Genomic DNA, 24,711 nt, shown 5'->3' with positions numbered 1-24,711 from the left:
GCCAACTTCAAGGTCCTTCCACTGGCCAATTCTGGGACAATTTGAGCATCGAAATATATAATAATAATAATAGCACAGGGTAATCCTTTGAGAAAAATGAGAATCTCTGTGTCACATTGATATACATACATACATACACAGATAAATAAGAAGAGAAAACTCTGCCCTTTTCTAAACGCCAACTCATAGTTTTGAAAGGAATATCAGAATTTTAAAAACAACACTTCACAACCATCATCGAAATAAGTGACTCAGGCAAAAATCATAAATGGATACTCACTCTACACTAAATCCCATAAGAGTCACGGAGTCACCATGGTAACCAGGCTAGCCAAGGAACACTAGGAAAAAACAAACAACCCCCTATATCTTGTTACTAACATGTGCTAGGAAATGAATAGCGCTGATGTAATACATTGTAATTAGTCTCAACACCTCATAATACACATTCCTGGCAGCTTCAGCAACACACAAATTGATACATTCACAAATACTCATATAGATGCATTGCCTCTCCCCAATGCTCTCTCACCATCCAAGATCCCAGGAATTTTTAAAGGTGGGTTTACTGGGGACAAAAAAGTACAACCTCACATTTTAACATATTCAAAGATAGCAGAAACATAAAGTTTAAAGCTACTAACCTATATTATTTTAGTGAATGATTTTTCTGGAGATTACCTGTAGAACTGTCAGGGGTACATTTTTATCCCTAGTTTCAGTGTATTGCCAATGATTTCTAAAAGCTGATATAGAAATACATGTCCATGCACATTAAGCATCAAATACCTTTTCCATCCTAGAGTAGCCTGTGCTTTTTACCAAGATTCTTCAATAGTCATTATTAATAATCTGGTTGCTGGTGGTTCCATGAAAATGTAATGATTAAGAATTCTATTTAAGAAATAATGCCATTGACAGCAGCATCAATAAGTATGAAATATTTATGAATTATCTGTTCATAGATATGGAACATTTGTACATTGAATACTACAAAACATTGCTGAGAGAAGGAAGACCCAAAGAAGTAGAGGACATACTGTGTTCATGAGTCATAAGAGTCAGTATTGTTAAGACGTTTATTCCCCACAAACTAATATACAGATTCAGTGCAATCCCAATAAATATTCCATACATTTTTCAAAGAAATTGGCAAGTGGATATTAAAATCATATACAAATACAAAACACCTAAACTGTGAAAAACAACTGTAAAAACGAACAAAGGTATAGGAAAAACACTACCTAATTTCAAAACTCATTATAAACCTACAGTAATCAAGACAGTGTGCTATTGCCATTGAAGGGGAAAAGTAGATCAAAAGGACAGAATAAGGAATCCAGAAGTAAACCCATGCACACACGGACAACTGATTTTTGACAATGATGTAAAGACTATTCAGTGGAAAAGTAAATAGTCTTTTCAACAAATGGTTCTGTAATAAGTAGATATCCATATATACAAAAATAAACTGCAATCCATATATCACAACATATACAAAATCAACTCAAACCGAATCTGAGACCTAACTATAAAATCCAAATGTATAAACTCCTACAAGAAAAGACAGGAGTAAATCCTTGTGACTGTGAGTAGGTAAACCTTTTTTAGACAGGACATCAATAAAAACATCTTAACCCTAAATAAAAAAATTATAAATGGCACTTCCTCAAAGTTAAAAATTTCTGCTCTTCCAAAAGCCACCGTTAAGAGAATGAAAAGATAAGTCAATGACTGGGAAAAAGTATTTGAGAAATCGTATAACTGACAAAGAATTTATATCCAGAATATATAAAATCATTTAAAAGTAAGAAGTAAACAGACACTCCAATAAATAAATGGGAAAATAATAGAAACAGAAACTTTACCAAAGAATATATACAAATGGCAAGTAATCACATGAAAAGATGTTTAACAATAATAGTCATTAGAAAATGTAGGCCAGGTGCAGTGGCTCATGCCTGTAATCCCAGCACTTTGGGAGGCTGAGGTGGGTGGGTCACGAGGTCAGGAGTTTGAGACCAGCCTGGCCAACATGGTGAAACCCTGCCTCTACTAAAAATACAAAAATGAGCCAGGTGCAGTGGTGGGTGCCTATAATCCCAACTATTCAGGAGGCTGAGGCAGGAGAATTGCTTGAACCCAGGAGGCAGAGGTTGCAGTGAGCTGAGATTGTGCCACTGCACTCCAGCCTGGGTGACAGAGCAAGACAATGTCTTGAAAAAAAGAAGTAAATTAAAACTCTAATGAGATATTACTATGCACCCATGAGAATGGCTAAAGTGAAAAAGACTAACCATACCAAACTTTGGCAAGGTTGTGGAGAATGGAATTCTCATCTACTGCTGATGGGAATGAATAAGGAATGGTACTACCCCTTTGGAAAACAGTTTGGCAGTTTCTTACATTGTTAATCTCACATCTGTCATATGATCCAGCCATTGGACTCCTAGTATTCACCCTAGAGAAAGAAAGCATGTGTACATATAAAGACATTTACACAAATGGTTATGGCAGCTTTATTTAGAAGAACCCCAAAGTGAAAACTACCTAGTGTCCATGAAAAAGTGAATGGATAAAACAAATTGTGGTATATCCATATACTACTTAGCAATTTTAAAAAGGCATTATTCAATCATGCAACAATAAGGATAAATCAAAAAGTTAATAGGCTGAATGTAAGAAGCCAGACCAAAAAAATACATATTGTATGATGCCATTTACATAAAATTATAGGAAATGTAAATCAATCTACAGTGACAGAAGAGCAGTGGTTGCCTGGAAATGGAGAGAGATAGGAGGGACATGGAAGCTGGAGGGAGACAGGTAGGTGGGATGATTACAAAGGGGCAGGAAAATGCTTTTTGAGGTGATGGATATGTTCATTACTTTGACTATGGTGTTGGTTTCATTGGTGCATACATATACCAAAGCTTACTAAAGTAAAGGCTTTAAATATACTTACTATATTTCATATCAAACATACCTCAATAAAGCATCTGAAATATACTTGTATTTTTCTAAGATTTGATGATACTGAATTAATCAGGAGAACAATTCCCACTAACATGACCTTATCACATTAGCAGATGGACACTATGTCTTATCAAGTCGTTCACACTATATATGTCCACAATAGAAATAATCATTTGAAATGAGGTGTATCTAAATATTTAGAGAAAGTTGATGTGCATTTCCTTCTGAAGTTCAAAACTAAAATGTAATAACTTGGTAAAATAATCAAAGTGATATTTAAGAATACCTGGCTATTTTAGACAACATGGTTATGTATCATTATAATAGGATAAATTCTAGTGTAATTGTCATTTATTAAAATAACAAATTTTTAAATGGGCATTTTAAACTAACACTTCAAAAATTATTGGCTACTACAAAATTTTACCATAGAATGTATAAAAGCCTCACTACCAAGTAAGAGTCTACCTGATAAACCTCTTCTCCAAAGGTGATATCAAAATAGCTTCTCTACTTTTAGATTATTTTGTGAACCTCACAAGTGCTTTTCTACAACATGCTTCCGTTCACATCTATGAGCTCACCTGAGACAGGCATCATATCCCACCAGGGATGGAAGTGCTAGAGGTTTCCTGAGAACTGCTGACCTTCAAATATGGAGTGGAAGCTTCAGCAGCCATCATGACTCATATCTTCAAAACTTGCCTCCTTCAGACACCTGATATCAGCTCAATTACCCGATGAAGAACTGCACAGAGAAAGAGAGAATCCAGCAATCACTGTGCTTTACTGGAGCAACTATAAGCCTGGCACCATGCTGGGTACTGGGTTAGTGACCAGTGGCACTGATACAATTGGGTAGTGATCATAACAACCAGGAAGTATAATGGCTTTCTCACTGGGGCCTTTTCATCTTTCTTTGTCTGTCTCATAACAAATTTAAAAAGAAATAGGAAATTGCTTGAATCCATACAAGCACCCATCACCCAGTAATAACCACAGGGCTATCTATCATCTTGCATGTGTATCACTGCAGGTTCCAGCAATCCTGTGGGTGAACATTCTTCTCCCCATTCTACAGAGGGGGAAGCTGGGTTCAGCAAGTCTTTACCTCTCTCATCCTCCTGTGTCCCACCTTTACAAGGAAAGTAGCCCCAAGACACCTCGAGCAGGACACACTCACTGGGGCCAGGAGGGTCCCAGATTTCTCATGAGACTGCTAAGGCAACTTGTTCCAAAGTGGGAATGAGGCAACTTGGATCTGGCATCCCTTTGTCCCCCACACCCTAGGGAGGTTCAGTCCCCCATCGCAGAGCGCCCACACCCTCAGCTGAGTCCTAAACACCTGAAGGCACGACCTTACTTTTCTTGCCAGGCTATGTTGGTCTCTATTAAAAAGCTGTCACTCCCCAGCACTTTGGGAGGCCAAGGCGGGCCGATCACTTGAGGTCAAGAATTCGAGACCAGCCTGGCCAACATGGTTAAACCCCATCTCTACTAAAAATAGAAAAATTAGCCAGGCATTGTGGTGGGCACCTGTAATCCCACCTACTCAGAGAGGCTGAGGCACGAGAATTTTTTGAATCCGGGAGGCGGAGGTTGTAGTGAGCTGAGATCGTACCACTGCACTCCAGCCCAGGCGACAGAGTGAGACTCCTCAAAAAACAAACAAAAAGAAGTCATAACTCAAGGATGCCCACTTTCACCACTTCTATTCAACATAGTACTGGAAATCCTAGCCAGAGCAATCAGACAAGAGAGGGGAGGAAGTCAAACTGTTGCTATTCACCAATGATATGATCATATACCTAAAAAACCCAAAAGACTTATCCAAAAGGCTCCTAGATCTGATACACGAATTCAGTAAAGTCTCAGGTTACAAAATCAATGTAAACAAATCAGTAGCACTGCTATACACCAATGACCAAGCTGGGAATCAAATCAAGAACTCAATCCTTTTTACAACAGCTGCAAAAAAAAAAGAAAATAAAATAATAAACCTAGGAATATACTTAACCAAGGAGGTGAAAGATCGCTACGAGGAAAACTACAAAACACTGCTGAAAGAAATCACAGGTGACACAAACAAACGGAAACACATCCCATGCTCATGAATGGGAAGAATCAATACTGTGAAAATGACCATACTGCCCAAAGCAATCTACAGATTCAATGCAATTCCCATCAAAATATCATCATTTTTCACAGAACTAGAAAAAATCCTAAAATTCATATGTACCATAAAACAGCCCACATAGGCTGGGTACAGTGGCTCATGCTTGTAATCCCAGCACGTTGGGAAGCCAAGGTGGGTGGATCACCTGAGGTCAGGAGTTCGAGACCAGCCTGGCCAACATGGTGAAACCCATCTCTACTAAAATACAAAAATTAGCTGGGCCTGGTGGTGGGCACCTGTAATCCCAGCTACTTGGGAGGCTGAGGCAGGAGAATTACTTGAACCTGGGAGGCGGAGGTTGTGGTGAGTGGAGATTGTGCCATTGCACTCCAGCCTGGGCAACAGAGTGAGACTCCATCTCAAACAAACAAAAACCTGCCCAGCCCACATAGTCAAAGTAATTCTAAGCAGAAAGAACAAATCTGGAGGCATCACATTACCAGACATCAAATTATATTACAAGTCTATAGTTACCAAAACAGCATGGCACTGGTATAAAAATAGGCACTCAAACCAATGGAAAAGAATGGAGAACCCAGAAATAAAGCCAAATACTTATAGCGAACTGATCTTTAACAAAGCATACTAAAACATAAATTGAGGAAAGGACCCCCTATTCAATAAATGGTGCTGGGAAAACTGGCTAGCCACTTGTAGAAGAATGAAACTGGATCCCCATCTCTCACGTTATACAGAAGTCAATTTAAGATGCATCAAACACTTAAATCTAAGACCTGAAACCACAAAAATTCTAGAAGATAACATCAGATAAACTCTTATGGACATTGGCTTAGGCAGAGAATTCGTAACTCAGACCCAAAAAGCAAATGCAACAAAAACAAAAATAAATAAATGGGACCTAATCAAAAAGCTTCTGTACAGCTAAAAAAAATTCAGCAGAGTAAACAGACAACCCACAGAGTGGGAGAAAATACTCTCAAACTATGCATCCAACAAAGGACTAGTATCCAGAATATACAAGAAACTCAAATCAGCAAGAAAAAACAAATAATCCCATCAAAAAGTAGGCAAAGGACATGAATAGACATTTCTCAAAAGAAGATATACAAACAGCCAACAAATATATGAAAAAATGCTCAATATCACTAATCATCAGGGAAATGCAAATTAAAACCACAATGAGATACCACGTTATGCCTGCAAGAATGGCCATAATTAAAAAGTCAAAAAACAATAGATGTTGGCATGGATGTGGTGAAAATGGAGCACTTTTACACTGCTGCTGGGAATGCAAATTAGTGCAACCACTATTGAAAACAGTATTGAGATTCCTTAAGGAACTAAAAGTAGATTTATCATTCGATCTAGCAATCCCACTACTATCTACCCAAAGGAAAAGAAGTAAGTATATGAAAAAAACACATGCACATGCATGTCTATAGCAGCACAATTCGCAATTACAAGGATATAGAACCCAACCAAAGTGCCCATCAACCAAAGAGTGGATAAAGAAAATGTGACATATATATACACCACGGAATACTATTCAGCCATAAAAAGGAATGAAATAATGTCTTTTGCAGCAACTTGGATGGAACTGGAGGCCATTATTCTAAGTGAAATAACTCAGGAATGGAAAACCAAATACCATATGTTCTCACTTATAAGTGAGAGCTAAGCTATGAAGACGCAAAAACATATAGAGTGATATAATGGACTGTGGGGACTCGGGGAGGGGGATATTGTGAGAGTAATGAGGGATAAAAGACAATATATTGGGTACAGTATATACTGCTGAGATGACAGGTACACCAAAATCTCAGAAGTCACCACTAAATAACTCATCCATGTAACCAAAAAAAAAAACACCTGTGCCACAAAAACTATTGAAATTTAAGCAAAATTAAAAAAGAAAAAAACAATAAAAAGTTGTCACGGTTGCCATAATGATTTCAGGTTTCTATGGCAACCACCATGCTCAGGCTGGTCCTGCATACCAGAAATGCCTCCACACAGCCCTCCCTTCTGGCTCTTGCCTTTCCCTGAAAGCAAAACACCTTCAGTCTTCAGGCCACCACCTGAGAAATATTAGGAATTAGAGGAATTAACCCCATACAAGGGTGATTTGTGGAATTCTGCCCAGTTTGGTGAAACAAAGCATCTCCCCATTGTCAGGAGTTTTGCTTGCTTTAAACGTGACAGTAGGGAAGTACCATCACTACACAGAGACCGAGGGAGGTATCCTAAGGCTCTTTGAGACGAACTAGCCCTCTGAGGGTGATGTGTAAAACACATACCATGAAGAAATTAGCTATCCATGGCAGAAAACTAAGAGACTGTCCATAATCATGTGACTGAATAACCTAGGAAGAGAAAAAAAAAAAGTCATGTAAGGAATCTCAAAGTTATTTCAGGGAAGCAGGGCTAGAATATTATACTTATTTAGCTGGCAGAAACTCATTCAATTGAATCATATATTGGGATACCCTGGGAAATTTTTATCCTCTGTTCCTGGTATTTTCTCCTATATGGAGGCACATCCACGACAAAAACAGCTCTAGCTTCTCTATACACTCTCTGTGCACTCACTCCTTCTCTATGGCAAAAATCACTTATGTGATTAGTACTTCAAAGGAGAACCAGGGGTTGCACAGCCCAGGCTCTCTCCCTTCAAAATTCTTGGTAGTAATAAGCAATTAGCCAGCATATGTTCTGCTATGTCCCTTGGGGGTTGGGGGATCGGTCTAACAGTGGGCCTGCAGCTCTTCTCCTCTTTCCTCTTTTTGCTGGCACCCCAACTATTACTATGGTCTTACTCCAAAATGCTTGGGACTTAAAGGGGTTCCCAAAATATACCCCCTGTACAAGTCTGAGCTCTAAGCCAACTAAAAAATATGTAAAAATGATAAAGCAATACATTGACTCTATTCTTTATAAAGGTGAAATTGGAAAAAGTACCTTAGATCTGCTGAGAAGACATTTCTTCTTAATGAACCCCAGAGTTGGACAGACTTATCCACTAAGTGGTGCTGTGTGGGGACAGTCACGAAAGTCAAACACTGCAGTGTACATTGCTATCTGGTAGAGTCCTGTCTATGTGTGCTGAAGGAAAGTAGCTTCCTTGCAAGGCTATCCCTACAGCAGATAAAATAGTTTCAGGACACTTTTTTGAGAAACACTTCTCAAAGTGAATAAATACCCCTTGTTCTGATTAAATACTCACCTAGCAACCTTGTAAGAATATGGTTTTTCATGTGACTCATGGAGACATTCGTAGCAGCAGCCTCTCAATTCTTTAACCTGTGTAACTGCAGTGAAGACTCATTTCATGGAGGGGAATTAGAAGTAGGTTCCACATTCCAAGAGTGGGGTAAAATCATATATCATGAAAATTCCTTTGAAAATCCATTTGAGAAGGAATTGAGGAAATTTTCAGAAACTGATACCCATACATAAACCCACATGCAGACTATGGCCAAAATTATAACAAAGTCCTACCAAGTCTTCATGGATAATAGAATCCCTATATTATCCAATGATAACAGACTGCAGAAAAGGAGGAAGAGTACACCCTAGCCAGATAACCATTTCTGCTTAATAAAGCATCCCAAACATTAGCCATTTATTATCTCTCAAGATTCTGATTATTGACAGGGCTCATTTGGATGTTATTCTGTTCTATATGGTGTCTGCCACCCAGGGCTGCCTCTCCCTGTGCTGTCACCTTAATCATCTGGAGGCTTCAATCGTTTGGTACATCCAAAAGAGATCACTTGCATAGATGATAACTGGTGCTGGCATCTGTTGAGAGCTCACCTGGGGCTGTTGACCAGACCAGAGCACCTTGGTCCTACCCTATATTGCAACACCATGTACAGGATTGCCCGATGAAATACAAAAGACTCATTAACTTTGAAATCCAGAAAAATAACTAGTACTTTTTAGTATACGTGACACATAATATAATTTTGTTTTTTTTTTTGAAATTCAAACTTAAATGGGCATCTTGTGTTTTCATTTGCTAAATCTGACCATCCTATGGGATAAGCCTCTGAATTTGTAAGTTAAAAACCATCTGAGATAATACTTCCAATGGGGCAGAACTGGGGAAAATGGGATGATCAGATGAAAAACTAACACAAAATCTGGGAATAAAACAAACGAAAAACCCTGGAAATAACAATAAAAGCTAGTCAGAAGAGTAAAGAGGAAATGGGCACTCACATACACTGTTGGCATCAAATAGACATATCTGGTTCTAAGGCCATATTATTATGATTTAATGACTTCAATGGCCTTTGTACAGAAGTCCTATTACCACCAACAAGAGAGTTTCAGCTGAGGGTTTACAAAAGGCTCATCAATGTGACTCTGATTTGCATCCTGATTAGGGGCCCTGGCTGAGAGGGCAGGTCAAGTTGCCACATGAGTTCCCTGTTCCAGGGAAGAAACACAGCTTCTACTTATGGAGCAGGTTGTTCAGAGGGTCCTAGCTCCAGGTTCTTCATGTTAGCGTCTGGATTTAATCTCATGACAGCCCTGCTAGTGAGGTATCAATATCCTCTCTTCATGGATGTATGTGACTACAAAACAGATACTGCTAACCACAGAGCTAGATGGTAAAGAGGTTGGTCACCAGGTCCACTGCCAGAGCCAGGGACAGAACCTACCAGCCTAGGTACCTTGAATTGCTAGTGAGGGATCTTTAGCAAATTTATCAGGATACGTGCTGCTGCGAGATTCATCTCTGTTCTCCCTGTGTTTACCCTTTCTGCAGGAGGAAGCCAGCCTTTGTGCCCCCTCACCTTGTCTGAAGGGAGGTTTATGGCAGGGCCAGAAGCAGAAGCAAACGCCCCTCACCTGCCTGTGCCTTTGAGGACACAGAAAGGGGACAGACGGGAGACTTCTTCAGGCAGGGATGAGATTGGATGTCTACAAGTCCCTCCAGGAGTAGAGACCTGAGCACTGTTCCATATCAATGCTTGAAGTAGCTCCATGGCTGTCTATTGTGGTTAGGAGTACGTGTTTTGTAGCATCTTGTCATGGTAGATTTTCTAGTTTGAACCAAGAGGTAGAAGAACATGAGTACTGCTCTATATCAATGCTTGAGGTGGATCCAGCCATGAGACAGATTTTCTTGTTTGGATAGAAGAATGGATGAAGCAGGGTCGGCGGCAGGGGGCTGAAGGCAACAAGCCAGCTAGAAAAATGGACCGTCTGAAGTAGCTGGGACAAGTAAGTGATGATGGCTATGGCCTCTTCAGGCTGTATCTGGATGATAAGTTGCCATAGGAACATTGCTTTGTCAAAGAGCATGAACATTAAAAGCTAGCCTGATTAAATTTTAAAATCTTTTATACTAATGTCTCCCAACAAAATACGGGATGAAAGTACATGTTTTACTAGGTCTGTGCAAATAATGTATTCCACAACATTATTACTTTTCACTTCTCCCTATCTTATTTCTTTATGAATGGCATATGCCTTAGTTCGTTTGCACTGCTGTAACAAAATACCTGAGACTAGGTAATTTATAATGAACAGAAACGTATTGGGTCACAGTTCTGGAGGCCGGGGAGTTCAAGATCAAGATGTCAGCATCTTGTGAGGGCTTTCTTGCTGTGTCATCACAAGGTGGAAGGCAAGAGGGCAAGTGAGAGAGTGAAAGGGGGCCAAACTTGCCCTTGTACAACAAACCTACTCCTGTGATAAGAAATCCACTCCTGTGATAATGGCATTAATCCATTCATGAAGGCAGAACCCTCACGGCCCAATCGTTTCTTTTTTTTTTTTTTTTTTTCTTTTTCTCTCTTTTTTTTTGTTTTTTAAAGAGACAGGGCCTCACTCTCTCACCCAGGCTGCAATCATAGTTCACTGTATCCTCAAATCTCAAGTGATTCTCTCTCAGCCTCCCAAGCAGATGGGAACACAGGCACACAGCACCATGCCTAGCTAACTAATCACCTCTTAATTATCCCACGTCTTAATACAGATTGAGCATCTCAAATCTGAAAATATGAAATCTGAAATCCTCCAATATCAGAAGCAGTTGAGTGCAAATATAACCTGCAGAAATATTCACTGGAGCATTTCGGATTTTGAATTTTTTGATTTGGGATGCTCAACTGGTAAGTATAATGCAAATATTTAAAAATCTGAAAGCTAAAACACTTCTAATCCCAAGCATTTTGAGTAAGTTATACTCAACCATACTGTAACAATGGCAATCAAATTTCAACATGAGTTTTGGCGGGGACAAACATTTAAACCATAGCATCTCATCAATGGCCCCTCAAAACTTATGTCCTTTTCACATACAAAATACATTCATTCCATCCCAATAGCCCCACAAGTCTTAACTAGTTCCAACATCAACTCAAAAGGCCTAAGTCCAGAGTCTTATCTAACTCAACAGAAGGCATGATTCATCCTGAGGCAAATTCCTCTCCAGCTGTGAGCCTGTGAAATCAAAACAAGTTATGTGTTTTAAAATACAATGGTGGGACAGGCAATGGATAGACACTCCCATTCCAAAAAGGAGAAATAGACAAGAAAAGAGGGTCCCAAGTAAGTCCAAAATTTAACAGGGTGAACAACATTAAATTTTAATGCTCCAGAATAAGCTTCCTTGACCTCATGTCCCATCTCCTGGACACACTGAGGTGAAATTGGGCCCCCAAGGCCTTAGGCAGCTCTGCCCCTATGTCTTTTCTGGGCTTAGCCCACACAGCAGTTCTCACAGGTTGGAGTCTCATGCCTGCAGCTCTCTTAGGCTGGTGTTGCACAGTAGTAGCCCTACAATTCTGGGGTCTCTCAGGCAGTCCACTCCCAAAATTCTACGAGGCATTGTCCCAGTGGGGACTCTCTGCAGTGGCTCTGACCCCACAGTTTTGACTGGAGAGAGTCCTGACTAAGGAAATGTCCAGCAGAACTTCCACATCAAAGCTGGGTTTCCACTGGGCATTGCCCTAGTGAGGGCTCTCTGCTTTTGGTCCACCTCTGCAACAAGTCTCTGCTTGTCCACCAAGGCTGTCTGAAACATCTTTTGAAATCTAGGTAGAGGAAGACATGCCCATACAGCTCTTGCATACTGCACACCTGCAGAGTTAGCATCATGTGGATTCCACCATGGTTTATGACTTGTACCTTCCAGTGTGGCAAGTCAAGCTGCACCTTGGCCCATTTGAGCCATGACTGGGGTAGTCAAGAAATGCTGCACTGGAATATGGGGAGCAGAAAATTGAAGCAGTCCTGGGACGTGAGTCCAAAGGTTCTAAGGTCGTCCTCAGCCTCTCTTTTTGACATATTTCCTTCACCCAGGTCTTGGCACTCAGAGCCTGTGATGGGAAGGGTGGCACTGGTAATCTCTGAAGTGACTTTGGGTTCATTCTCCCATTGTTCTGATGAATAGCCCCTGGCTTCCTTCTATCCACATCAATCTCCTTATGAAATGGTCACTTGGAAACATCCTTGGTTTCCTCTCCTGAAAGTGCTCTTTGATTCTCTACCACCTGACTAGGCTGAGAATCCTTTAAATCTCTAAGTTTTGTTCCCCACCCCACCCCACTTTTTTTTTTTTTTTTTGAGATGAAGTCACTCTATTGCCCAGGGTGGCGTGCAGTGGTGTGCTCTTGGCTCACTGCAACCTCCGCCTCCTGGGTTCAAGCGATTCTCCTGCCTCAGCCTCCTGAGTAGTGGGGATTACAGGCATGTGCCACCTCACCTGGCTAATTTTTGTAGTTTTAGTAGAGATGGGCTTTCACCATGTTGGCCAGGCTAGTCTCGAACCCCTAATCTCCAGTGATCCACCTGCCTTGGCCTCCCAATGTGCTGGGATTACAGACGTGAGCTACCGTGCCTGGCTCCCTTTTAATTATAAATTCCATCTTTAAATCATTTTTTTCTCTAGCATTTTACTGTATGCAGTTGAAGGAAGACACACAACATATTGAACGTTTTTTTGTTTAGATGTTTCTTTCACTGATTTCCTAGCTCACTGCTCTTCAACTATGCTGTCCACAAAGCCCTTGTGTGGGCTTGGAAACAATTCAGCCAAGTTCTTTGCCACTTTATAATGAAGATGGCCTTTCCTCCAGTTATAATACTTTGTTCCTCATTTATATGTGAGACCTCATCAGAATGGCCTTTACTGTCCATATTTCTACGAACATTCTGATCATTACTAAAGGGTCAAAGATTGTACCAAAATATTTGTCAGGGGGAAAGTCAGGAGAGCAAAATCACCAGGTGGCCATCGAGTAAGCCCTGGAGACAAAAACTCCTTATCTGAGGAATTTAGAAGTGTAATGAAGAAAGCCAAAAACACCTGGCAACCATCAAACAGGCCATTCTGAGGCAAAATTCCTTATCTGAGGAATTTAGAAGTAATTAAACTTCCCTAGTGCCTAAAGGTTCCAGGCCTCTTTCAAAAATTTTCTAAGTAACTAGAATTTCTATACATCTCTGGAATCCATCCATGTCAAAACTCATTGTACAACCCTTGCTGACATTAAGGAACCAAAATGTCTACAAATGTAATCACTTATCATGACCTACATGGCTAATATGGTCCAAATTACACTTAAGCTCCCACTTTAAGGTCCGTAAATGCTGCATTCTTCTGCAATATTCTTTCTTTCTAATAAAACTTTCCTTTTTCAAACCTATACTGTTGTCAGTAAATTCTTACCAACCTGCAAGTCAACCACTTCTGATGTTGGGGCTCTGACACCTCACCCAGCAATTACCACTTAAGTAATCTCTAAGAAGCTTCAGACTTTCCCTACAGTTCTCTTCTTTGAGCCCTCACCTGAATTGTTCCATTCATAGAAATCTAGGCTTTTTTACCCTGCTCCTCCAAAATTTTCCAGCCTCCACCCATTATCCAGTTCCAAAGCTGCATCTACGTTTTCAGGTATTTTTTTATAGCAACAGCCAGGCTTCTTGACACCAATTTCCTGTCTTAGTCTGTTTTTGCTGCTATAAGACAATACCTAGGACTGGGCAATTTATAATTAACAGAATTTTATTGGCTGACAGTTATGGAGGATGAGAAATCAAAGATTGAGGGACCAGCATCTGGTGAGGGCCTTCTTGGTGTGTCATCACAGGGCAGAGGGCAAGAGGCAAAAGAGATCTGAACGTACCCTTTTATAACAGATTCACTCCTGCAATAATGAACCACCTTCTGTAATAATGACAATCCATTCATGAAGGTAGAGCCTTCACAGCCAAACACTTCTCAAAGGTTCTGTAAACCACAAGTAAAATTCTAAGCCCCCCAACAGACTGATAGACCTCCCCTCTTGGCCAAGGGCATTCCAAAGTAAATCTGAAAGTCTAGTTCAGGCCATGGTGGGAATGGGTGGTCAGACGTCCTCATTATACTATTCTGTCTTTGGAATTCAGGCACAACTAACCAGCATTAACATTAAAAGAGATCTTAAGACTGACAAAACAAGACTTTGTAGCAATAAACACACCAAATAAGACACCAAATTCCAGACTGACTCTAGTGTGGCATCACAACATAGCAGGCCCTGAATGGAATCAAAGTACTTTACCACAAAACATATCTCCTTGACATATTTTGAAACGGCCCTGCAAAGTTGTCTCTTCTGGCAAAAATCTACATTCTATAGAGAATTCCCTATCCTTTCCAGGTCTTTCCTCTGATCCAGGAGAGAATTAACCAAGAGTCTGGCACCTTTTTAGGTCTGATAAGAGCTCTGAAGCCTCTCCCTGGAGGCTGCATCTGCATGATAAAACCTTGGTCTCCACAACCCCTTGCCCTAACCCAGACATTCCTATTGATTCCAGGTCTTTAGATAATAACTCTTTCAACCAATTGCCAATCAGAAAATCTTTAAAACCACTTATGACCTGGAAGCCCCCTCCCTGGCTTCCAGTTGTCCTGCCTTTCCTGACCAAACCAATGTACATCTTATATGTATTTATTGATAACTTATGTCACCCTAAAATGTATAAAATCAAGCTGTATCAGCGGCCAAGTTGGGGGTGGGGGTGGATCATCTGAGGTCAGGAATTCGAGACCAGCCCAGCAACATGGCAAAACCCAGTCTCTACTAAAAATACAAAAATTAGCTGGGTGTAGTGCCACACACCTGTAGTCCCAGCTACTCAGGAGGCTGAGACAGGAGAATTGAGTCCCAGCTACTCAGGAGGCTGAGACAGGAGAATTGATTAAACCAGGAGGTGGAGGTTGCAGTGAGCTGAGATCATGCTGCTGCACTCCAGCCTGGGCAACAGAGCAAGAGTCTGTCTCAAAAAACAAAACAAAACAAAAACAAGCTGTAGCCTGACCACTTGGGTACATTTTCCCAGAATATCCCTCGGCTGTATCATAAGCCGTTGGTCACTCATATTTGGCTCAGAATAAATCTCTTCAAATATTGTACCGAGTTTGACTTTTTTCGTTGACAGTCCCACTGAGACACAGTAGGGATGGGACTTGCCTCTTTAAACCAAAAATTATCTGAGACAAGTCTCAATCAATTTAGAAAGTTTATTTTGCCAAAGTTAAGGATGTGCCCATGACACAGCCTCAGGAGGTCGTGATGACATGTGCCCAAAGTGGTCGGGGTACAGCTCACTTTTGTACATTTTAGGGAGACATAACACATCAATCAATACATGTAAGGTTTACATTGGTTCAATCTGGAAGGGTGGGGCAACTCAAAGGGGGGGTTGGGGGTGGGGGGTGGGGATGTGGGCTTCCAGATCATAGGTAGAGTTAAACATATTCTGATTGGCAATAGGTTGAAAGAGTTCTTATCTGTAGAAAAGAATGTCTGGGTTATGATAAGGAGTTGCAGAGACCTAGGTTTTTTTGTTGTTGTTGTTTGTTTGTTTTTTGGGACCGAGTCTCGCACTGTCGCCCAGGCTGGAGTGCAATGGCGCAATCTCGGCTCACTGCAACCTCCACCTCCCGGGTTCAAGCGATTCTCCTGCCTCAGCCTCCCAAGTAGCTGGGATTACAGGTGCCCACCACCACGCCTGGCTAGATTTTTGTATTTTTAGTAGAGATGCGTTTTCACTATGTTGGCCAGGCTGGTCTCAAAGTCCTGACCTCATGATCCGCCCACCTCAGCCTCCCAAAGTGCTGGGATTACAGGTGTGAGCCACTAGGTTTTATCATGCAGATGAAGCCTCCAAGTAGCAGGCTTTAGAGAGAATAGACTATAAATGTTTCATATCAGACTTAAGGTTTGTGTTGATATTAATGCTGGAGGGGTATAATGAGGCACGTCCAACCACCACTTCCCGTGATGACCTGAACCAGTCCTTCAGGTTAAATTTTAGATTGCCCTCCCTGGCAGAACAGGAAGTCCATTCAGATTGTTGTGTGGTGGGCATTTGAATTTTATTTTTGGTTCATAGCCCTCACCCTCACAAATGCATTTTTGTTTCCCAGACTTGCTGGGTTCCCACCACACATGTTGTCGTGAGCTCACTACACACCCTGTCCCTGGAGTATTGGGATGCAGCCTGGAGCCAGGAAGATGACAGTGTTGTGCACAGCTCTGCACTGGTAATGCACTGTGCATGAGTGGCCCTCAGGACCTTGTGTTACTGCTGCTGGCTGGCTGGCCAGGCACTGCTGGGTACAGCAAGGGCACTGGCAATAGCAGGCAGCAGCTTCAGCCCACACCTGCCAACTTCAGCCTAGCCAAGGGCACCCACATCAGCACATCCACAGCCTGAGGTCCCCTGGGTTCCACCAAGGACCTCTACTGCAAGCTGATGCGGGGCCTTGTGGCCAGCAGGGACCCCTACTAGACCATCCAGACCTTGCACTATAAATCTTACTCAAGGTACCATACCTGCTGATAACAGGACCTTAAAGAAGTTAAGATATGCAACACTCCAACCATAAATCTTCCCCAAGGCAGTTGACCCTAACATCCACATGCGCAGGAGACCCCAGAATGGCTACTATATGACCTTCCTGGGCCAGCAGTAGTGAGCAACACCACTATCTTGAACCCACTGAGCATGGACCAAGACTTCAACCAGGACCAAGCATGCACAGACACCATAACAGGAAGGAAGAAATCACTCCAGGAGGCAGAGGTTCCTGATGTCAATCTCTGTACCCTACCCAATAAAAAACGCTGAGAAGCTCCCCTTAGGGAGCCAGCTGGAGGACTCTTTTTCCTGTCTTTATGTCCAGGTCATAAGTGCCATCTCCCTTATGCCCAGTGTTTCTGGGCATAAGTCTTAATAAACATTGCCTGGGAAAAGTTTGCCTGGCCTCATGTTAATTCCTGTTACACTGAGAACCAAGAACCTCACACTGGTAACACCATCTCCTAATAAAGTCACAATGGCAATCAATCAAATTTCAACATGCATTTTGGAGGGGGCAAACATTCTAACCATGGCAGCATATTTCACATGTACATTTCTAAATACAAATATAATGATCCCACTTTATAACTCATATAATATTTTGGAATAATTCTAAAGTTTAAAAATAAAGCTGAATTGGTGATTTTGTGTTTATACTGAACCCTCTTTATATGGACAATGTGGGGCCATGAAAACTCCATTACTTTTCCAGGAGAGGAAAAATGTGTGCAACTTCTTTGTGGAGATACTTGGCAACATTTTTGAGAAAATCAAGTGAGTTCCCCATCAGCTACTATGTGCTTAGCTCTGAACTGCAGAGAGTCTCAGGCTCTTGTGTAAGAATGGTCACAGCAGCATGGCTAAAAATATCAAAATAGCCTCAAAGTTGTCTTATATACAGATATCTCAGAAACACTATTTTAAGAGAAAAAAAGTGCAAAAGGGCACTTTTTTATGACACATATATAAACATGTACAAACAATTACATTTTTGCATAATTTTCTCACGATGACTCTGAGGAAAGCATAATTATTCTCAATTTACAGATGACAAAATCAAACTCACTGATGGAAAATCAATTTTTTCAGACTCATCTAATAAGAAGCAGAAATGGGATTCTACCGCTTAACCTCCCCAAAGCATACCCAAAAGTCTCATTTACAGATGATGACTTTCTAGGACTTAAAAACTTATAGTTTTACACATTTCTAGTATTGTGTCCTCATGGGTACTAACTCAACAGCCTCTCTCTCTTTGAAGAAGCTGATTGTGCAGATGAAATCTGGGTGCAGTGTCCTGTAGATGGCAATGTGTCTGTCAAGGGCTTGTGATCCCTGCCTTCTCTTTATTTGCACTCTCTTCATTTTGGGCTCAATAGGAAATGGCTATTCCAATATCAATCTCGAAGATGAAATAAGGGAACAGAAAATAATGCAAAATTAAAGAAATGGTTTGGCAATATTCTTCCCTCTCCCCGTATCCCTCAGCAAAGTCCTCCTGCAACAGAGAAATGGCTCCAAAGCTTCATTCATAATGTAATTGTGAGTACATTCTACTTCCTGCTCCATTTTCTGGTGGTCTCTATGTCAGTCATATTGTTTGGTTTAGGTAACTGTCATCACTTCTTTGGGAGGGAGGAGAAAGTTGGGCCAGGATGACCACCTATTGAAGTCCTACTAGGTGCCATCTACTCTATACAAATTTCTAACTTACCCCACAGAACAGTTTCCTAAGGAAGGCACTGTGAGTCCCCTTTTACAGATGACCAAGGGCAGGCTGACAAAGGCTGAAAAAAGATTCCACTAACATACATGAAGTGAGGGGCAGGAATGGGGTTCAAGCTTTTGTCTTTATGATGGTATTTTATGCATTCCTAAGAGGGGTGATATTACCAATAATGGGTTGTCAGGCCTCTGAGCCCAAGCTAAGCCATCATATCCCCTGTGACCTGCACGTATACCTCCAGATGGCCTGAAGTAAGTGAAGAATCACAAAAGAAGTGAAAATGGCCTGTTCCTGCCTTAACTGATGACATTACCTTGTGAAATGCCTTCTCCTGGCTCATCCTGGCTCAAAAGCTCCCCCACTGAGCACCTTGTGACCCCTGCCCCTGCCCGCCAGAGAACAACCCCCTTTGACTGTAATTTTCCTTTACCTACCTAAATCCTATAAAATGGCCCCACCCCTATCTCCCTTCACTGACTCTCTTTTCAGACTCAGCCCCTCTGCACCCAGGTGAAATAAAAAGCTTTATTGCTCAACAAAGCCTGTTTGGTGGTCTCTTCGCACGGACGCGCGTGAAATTTGGTGCCGTGACTCGGATCGGGGGACCTCCCTTGGGAGATCAATCCCCTGTCCTCCTGCTCTTTGCTCTGTGAGAAAGATCCACCTACGACCTCTGGTCCTCAGACCAACCAGCCCAAGGAACATCTCACCAATTTTAAATCAGGTAAGCGGCCTCTTTTTACTCTCTTCTCCAACCTCTCTCACTATCCTTCAACCTCTTTCTCCTTTCAATCTTGGCGCCACACTTCAATCTCTCCCTTCTCTTAATTTCAGTTCCTTTCCTTTTCTGGTAGAGACAAAGGAGACACATTTTATCTGTGGACCCAAAACTCTGGCACCGGTCACGGACTCTGGAAGATGGTCTTCCCTTGGTGTTTAATCACGCGGGGATGCCTGCCTGATTATTCACCTACATTTCATTGGTGTCTGATCACCATGGGGATGTCTGCCTTGGTCATTCACCCACATTGCCTCGGTGGCAAGTCAATTGTGGGGATGCCTGCTTTGGCTGCTCACCCACATTGCAGCCCAGGGCTGCTCATCCACCCCTTCTCTCCATGTCTCTACCCACCTCTTTTCCACTTTCCTGGGGGACAAGCACCTCTCACCCCTTTTCCACTTTCCTGGGGGCAAGCACTTCCCACCCCTTTTCCACTTTCCTGGGGGGCAAGCACCTCCCACCCCATCTCCACTTTCTTGGGGGGCAAGCACCCCCCACCCCTTCTCTCCATGTCTCTACCCACCCCTTTTCCACTTTCCTGGGGAGCAAGCACCTCCCACCCCTTTTGCACTTTCCTGGGGGGCAAGCACCTCCCACCCCTTCTCCACTTTCCTGGGGGTCAAGCACCCCCCACCCCTTCTCTCTGTGTCTCTACCTACCCCTTCTTCACTTTCCTGGGGGCAAGCACCCCCCACCCCTTCTCTCCGTGTCCCCACCCCTTCTCCACTTTCCTGGGGGGCAAGCACCCCCCACCTCTTCTCTCCATGTCTCTACTCTCTCTTTTCTCTCCACTTTCCTGGGGAGCAAGCACCCCCCACCTCTTCTCTCTGTGTCTCTACCCTCTCTTTTCTCTGGATTTGCCTCCTTCACTATAGGCAACCTTCCACCCTCCATTCCTCCTCCTTCTCCCTTAGCCTGCGTTCTCAAGAACTTAAAACCTCTACAACTCACACCTGACCTAAAACCTAAATGCCTTATTTTCTTCTGCAATGCCACTTGACCCCAGTACAAACTCAACAGTGGTTCCAAATAGCCAGAAAACAGCACTTTCGATTCTTCTATCCTAGAAGATCTAAATAATTCTTGTTGTAAAATAGGCAAATGGTCTGAGGTGCCTGACGTCCAGGCATTCTTTTACACATCGGACCCTCCCTAGTCTCTGTTCCAAATGCAACTTGTCCCAAATCTTGCTTCTTTCCCTCCTGCCTATCCCCAGTCCCAACCCCAAGCATTGCTGAGTCTTTCCAATCTTCCTTTTCTTTTTTTTTTTTTTACCACTTAATCATGCCACTTTATTTTTTTTTTAGTTTTATTATTATTATTATTATTATAATACTTTAGGTTTTATAGTACATGTGCGCAATGTGCAAGTAAGTTACATATGTATACATGTGCCATGCTGGTGCGCTGCACCCACTATCTCGTCATCTAGCATTAGGCATATCTCCCAATGCTATCCCTCCCCACTCCCCCCACCCCACAACAGTCCCTGAAGTGTGATGTTCCCCTTCCTGTGTCCATGTGTTCTCATTGCTCAATTCCCACCTATGAGTGAGAATATGCGGTGTTTGGTTTTTTGTTCTTGTGATAGTTTACTGAGAATGATGATTTCCAATTTCATCCATGTCCCTATAAAGGACCTGAACTCATTCTTTTTTATGGCTGCATAATATTCCATGGTGTATATGTGCCACATTCTCTTAATCCAGTCTATCATTGTTGGACATTTGGGTTGGTTCCAAGTCTTTGCTATTGTGAATAATGCCGCAATAAACATGTGTGCATGTGTCTTTATAGCAGCATGATTTATAGTCTTTTGGGTATATACCCAGTAATGGGATGGCTGGGTCGAATGGAATTTCTAGTTCTAGATCCCTGAGGAATCGCCACACTGACTTCCACAAGGGTGGAACTAGTTTACAGTCCCACCAACAGTGTAAAAGTGTTCCTATTTCTCCACATCCTCTCCAGCACCTGTTGTTTCCTGACTTTTTAATGATTGCCATTCTAACTGGTGTGAGATGGTATCTCATTGTGGTTTTGATTTGCATTTCTCTGATGGCCAGTGATGGTGAGCATTTTTTCATGTGTTTTTTGGTTGCATAAATGTCTTCTTTTGAGAAGTGTCTGTTCATGTCCTTGGCCCACTTTTTGATGGGGTTGTTTGTTTTTTTCTTGTAAATTTGTTGGAGTTCATTGTAGATTCTGGATATTAGCCCTTTGTCAGATGAGTAGGTTGCGAAAATTTTCTCCCATTTTGTAGGTTGTCTGTTCACTCTGATGGTAGTTTCCTTTGCTGTGCAGAAGCTCTTTAGTTTAATTAGATCCCATTTGTCAATTTTGGCTTTTGTTGCCATTGCTTTTGGTGTTTTAGACATGAAGTCCTTGCCCATGCCTATGTCCTGAATGGTAATGCCTAGGTTTTCTTCTAGGGTTTTTATGGTTTTAGGTCTAACATGTAAGTCTTTAATCCATCTTGAATTGATTTTTGTATAAGGTGTAAGGAAGGGATCCAGTTTCAGCTTTCTACATATGGCTAGCCAGTTTTCCCAGCACCATTTATTAAATAGGGAATCCTTTCCCCATTGCTTGTTTTTCTCAGGTTTGTCAAAGATCAGATAGTTGTAGATATGTGGCATTATTTCTGACGGCTCTGTTCTGTTCCATTGATCTATATCTCTGTTTTGGTACCAGTACCATGCTGTTTTGGTTACTGTAGCCTTGTAGTATAGTTTGAAGTCAGGTAGTGTGATGCCTCCAGCTTTGTTCTTTTGGCTTAGGATTGACTTGGCGATGCGGGCTCTTTTTTGGTTCCATATGAACTTTAAAGTAGTTTTTTCCAATTCTGTGAAGAAAGTCATTGGTAGCTTGATGGGGATGGCATTGAATCTGTAAATTACCTTGGGAAGGAAGGCCATTTTCACGATATTGATTCTTCCTACCCATGAGCATGGAATGTTCTTCCATTTGTTTGTATCCTCTTTTATTTCCTTGAGCAGTGGTTTATAGTTCTCCTTGAAGAGGTCCTTCACATCCCTTGTAAGTTGGATTCCTAGGTATTTTATTCTCTTTGAAGCAATTGTGAATGGGAGTTCACTCATGATTTGGCTCTCTGTTTGTCTGTTATTGATGTATAAGAATGCTTGTGATTTTTGTACATTGATTTTGTATCCTGAGACTTTGCTGAAGTTGCTTATCAGCTTAAGGAGATTTTGGGGTGAGACAATGGGGTTTTCTAGATATACTATCATGTCATCTGCAAACAGGGACAATTTGACTTCCTCTTTTCCTAATCAAATACCCTTGATTTCTTTCTCCCGCCTGATTGCCCTGGCCAGAACTTCCAACACTATGTTGAATAGGAGTGGTGAGAGAGGGCATCCCTGTCTTGTGCCAGTTTTCAAAGGGAATGCTTCCAGTTTTTGGCCATTCAGTATGATATTGGCTGTGGGTTTGTCATAGATAGCTCTTATTATTTTGAGATACGTCCCATCAATACCTAATTTATTGAGAGTTTTTAGCATGAAGGGTTATTGAATTTTGTCAAAGGCCTTTTCTGCATCTATTGAGATAATCATGTAGGTTTTGTCTTTGGTTCTGTTTATATGCTGGATTACATTTATTGATTTGCGTATATTGAACCAGCCTTGCATCCCAGGGATGAAGCCCACTTGATCATGGTGGATAAGCTTTTTGATGTGCTGCTGGATTCTGTTTGCCAGTATTTTATTGAGGATTTTTGCATCAATGTTCATCAAGGATATTGGTCTAAAATTCTCTTTTTTGGTTGTGCCTCTGCCAGGCTTTGGTATCAGGATGCTGCTGGCCTCATAAAATGAGTTAGGGAGGATTCCCTCTTTTTCTACTGATTGGAATAGTTTCAGAAGGAATGGTACCAGCTCCTCCTTGTACCTCTGGTAGAATTCGGCTGTGAACCCATCTGGTCCTGGACTTTTTTTGGTTGGTAAGCTATTGATTATTGCCACAATTTCAGGTCCTGTTATTGGTCTATTCAGAGATTCAACTTCTTCCTGGTTTAGTCTTGGGAGGGTGTATGTGTTGAGGAATTTATCCATTTCTTCTAGATTTTCTAGTTTATTTGCGTAGAGGTGTTTGTAATATTCTCTGATGGTAGTTTGTATTTCTGTGGGATCGGTGGTGATATCCCCTTTATCATTTTTTATTGCATCTATTTGATTCTTCTTTTTTTCTTTATTAATCTTGCTAGCAGTCTATCAATTTTGTTGATCCTTTCAAAAAACCAGCTCCTGGATTCATTGATTTTTTGAAGGGTTTTTTGTGTCTCTATTTCCTTCAGTTCTCCTCTGATATTAGTTATTTCTTGCCTTCTGCTAGCTTTTGAATGTGTTTGCTCTTGCTTTTCTAGTTCTCTTAATTGTGATGTTAGGGTGTCAATTTTGGATCTTTCCTGCTTTCTCTTGTGGGCATTTAGTGCTATAAATTTCCCTCTACACACTGCTTTGAATGCATCCCAGAGATTCTGGTATGTTGTGTCTTTGTTTTTGTTGGTTTCAAAGAACATCTTTATTTCTGCCTTCATTTTGTTATGTACCCAGTAGTCATTCAAGAGCAGGTTGTTCAGTTTCCACGTAGTTGAGCGGTTTTGAGTGAGATTCTTAATCCTGAGTTCTAGCTTGATTGCACTGTGATCTGAGAGATAGTTTGTTATAATTTCTGTTCTTTTACATTTATTGAGGAGAGCTTTACTTCCAAGTATGTGGTCAATTTTGGAATAGGTGTGGTGTGGTGCTGAAAAAAATGTATATTCTGTTGATTTGGGGTGGAGAGTTCTGTAGATGTCTATTAGGTCTGCTTGGTGCAGAGCTGAGTTCAATTCCTGTGTAGCCTTGTTGACTTTCTGTCTCGTTGATCTGTCTAATGTTGACAGTGGGGTGTTAAAGTCTCCCATTATTAATGTGTGGGAGTCTAAGTCTCTTTGTAGGCCACTCAGGACTTGCTTTATGAATCTGGGTGCTCCTGTATTGGGTGCATATATATTTAGGATAGTTAGCTCTTCTTGTTGAATTAATCCCTTTACCATTATGTAATGGCCTTCTTTGTCTCTTTTGATCTTTGTTGGTTTAAACTCTGTTTTATCAGAGACTAGGATTGCAACCCCTGCCTTTTTTTGTTTTCCATTTGCTTGGTAGATCTTCCTCCATCCTTTTATTTTGAGCCTATGTGTGTCTCTGCACGTGA

General features: G+C 41.5%; 1 long non-coding RNA gene across 6 annotated transcripts in view; it reads right to left on the bottom strand.

Moving 5' to 3' along the window:
* The window catches only part of LOC100937966 (uncharacterized), a 123,119-nt gene that overhangs the window by 64,720 nt on the left and 33,688 nt on the right, over window positions 1-24,711 (bottom strand). For 4 of the 6 annotated variants that reach the window (XR_010139015.1, XR_010139012.1, XR_010139014.1 and 1 more), the window contains exons 4-8: window positions 8,337-8,421; window positions 8,072-8,248; window positions 7,411-7,476; window positions 3,561-3,724; window positions 2,407-2,461 (exon numbers count right to left, since the gene is read on the bottom strand). This is a non-coding gene — a long non-coding RNA (uncharacterized LOC100937966). Of the gene's footprint in view, window positions 1-2,406; window positions 2,462-3,560; window positions 3,725-7,410; window positions 7,477-8,071; window positions 8,249-8,336; window positions 8,509-9,973; window positions 10,385-24,711 lie in introns of all 6 variants that reach the window. The other 2 variants (XR_010139016.1, XR_010139017.1) reach the window with 2 other exon arrangements.

Source organism: Pongo abelii, chromosome X (genome assembly GCF_028885655.2).
Source record: "Pongo abelii isolate AG06213 chromosome X, NHGRI_mPonAbe1-v2.0_pri, whole genome shotgun sequence".
Taxonomy (NCBI): Eukaryota; Metazoa; Chordata; class Mammalia; order Primates; family Hominidae; genus Pongo; species Pongo abelii.
The sequence above is the reverse complement of the archived record's forward strand: the minus strand, read 5'-3'. Positions and strand labels throughout refer to the sequence as shown.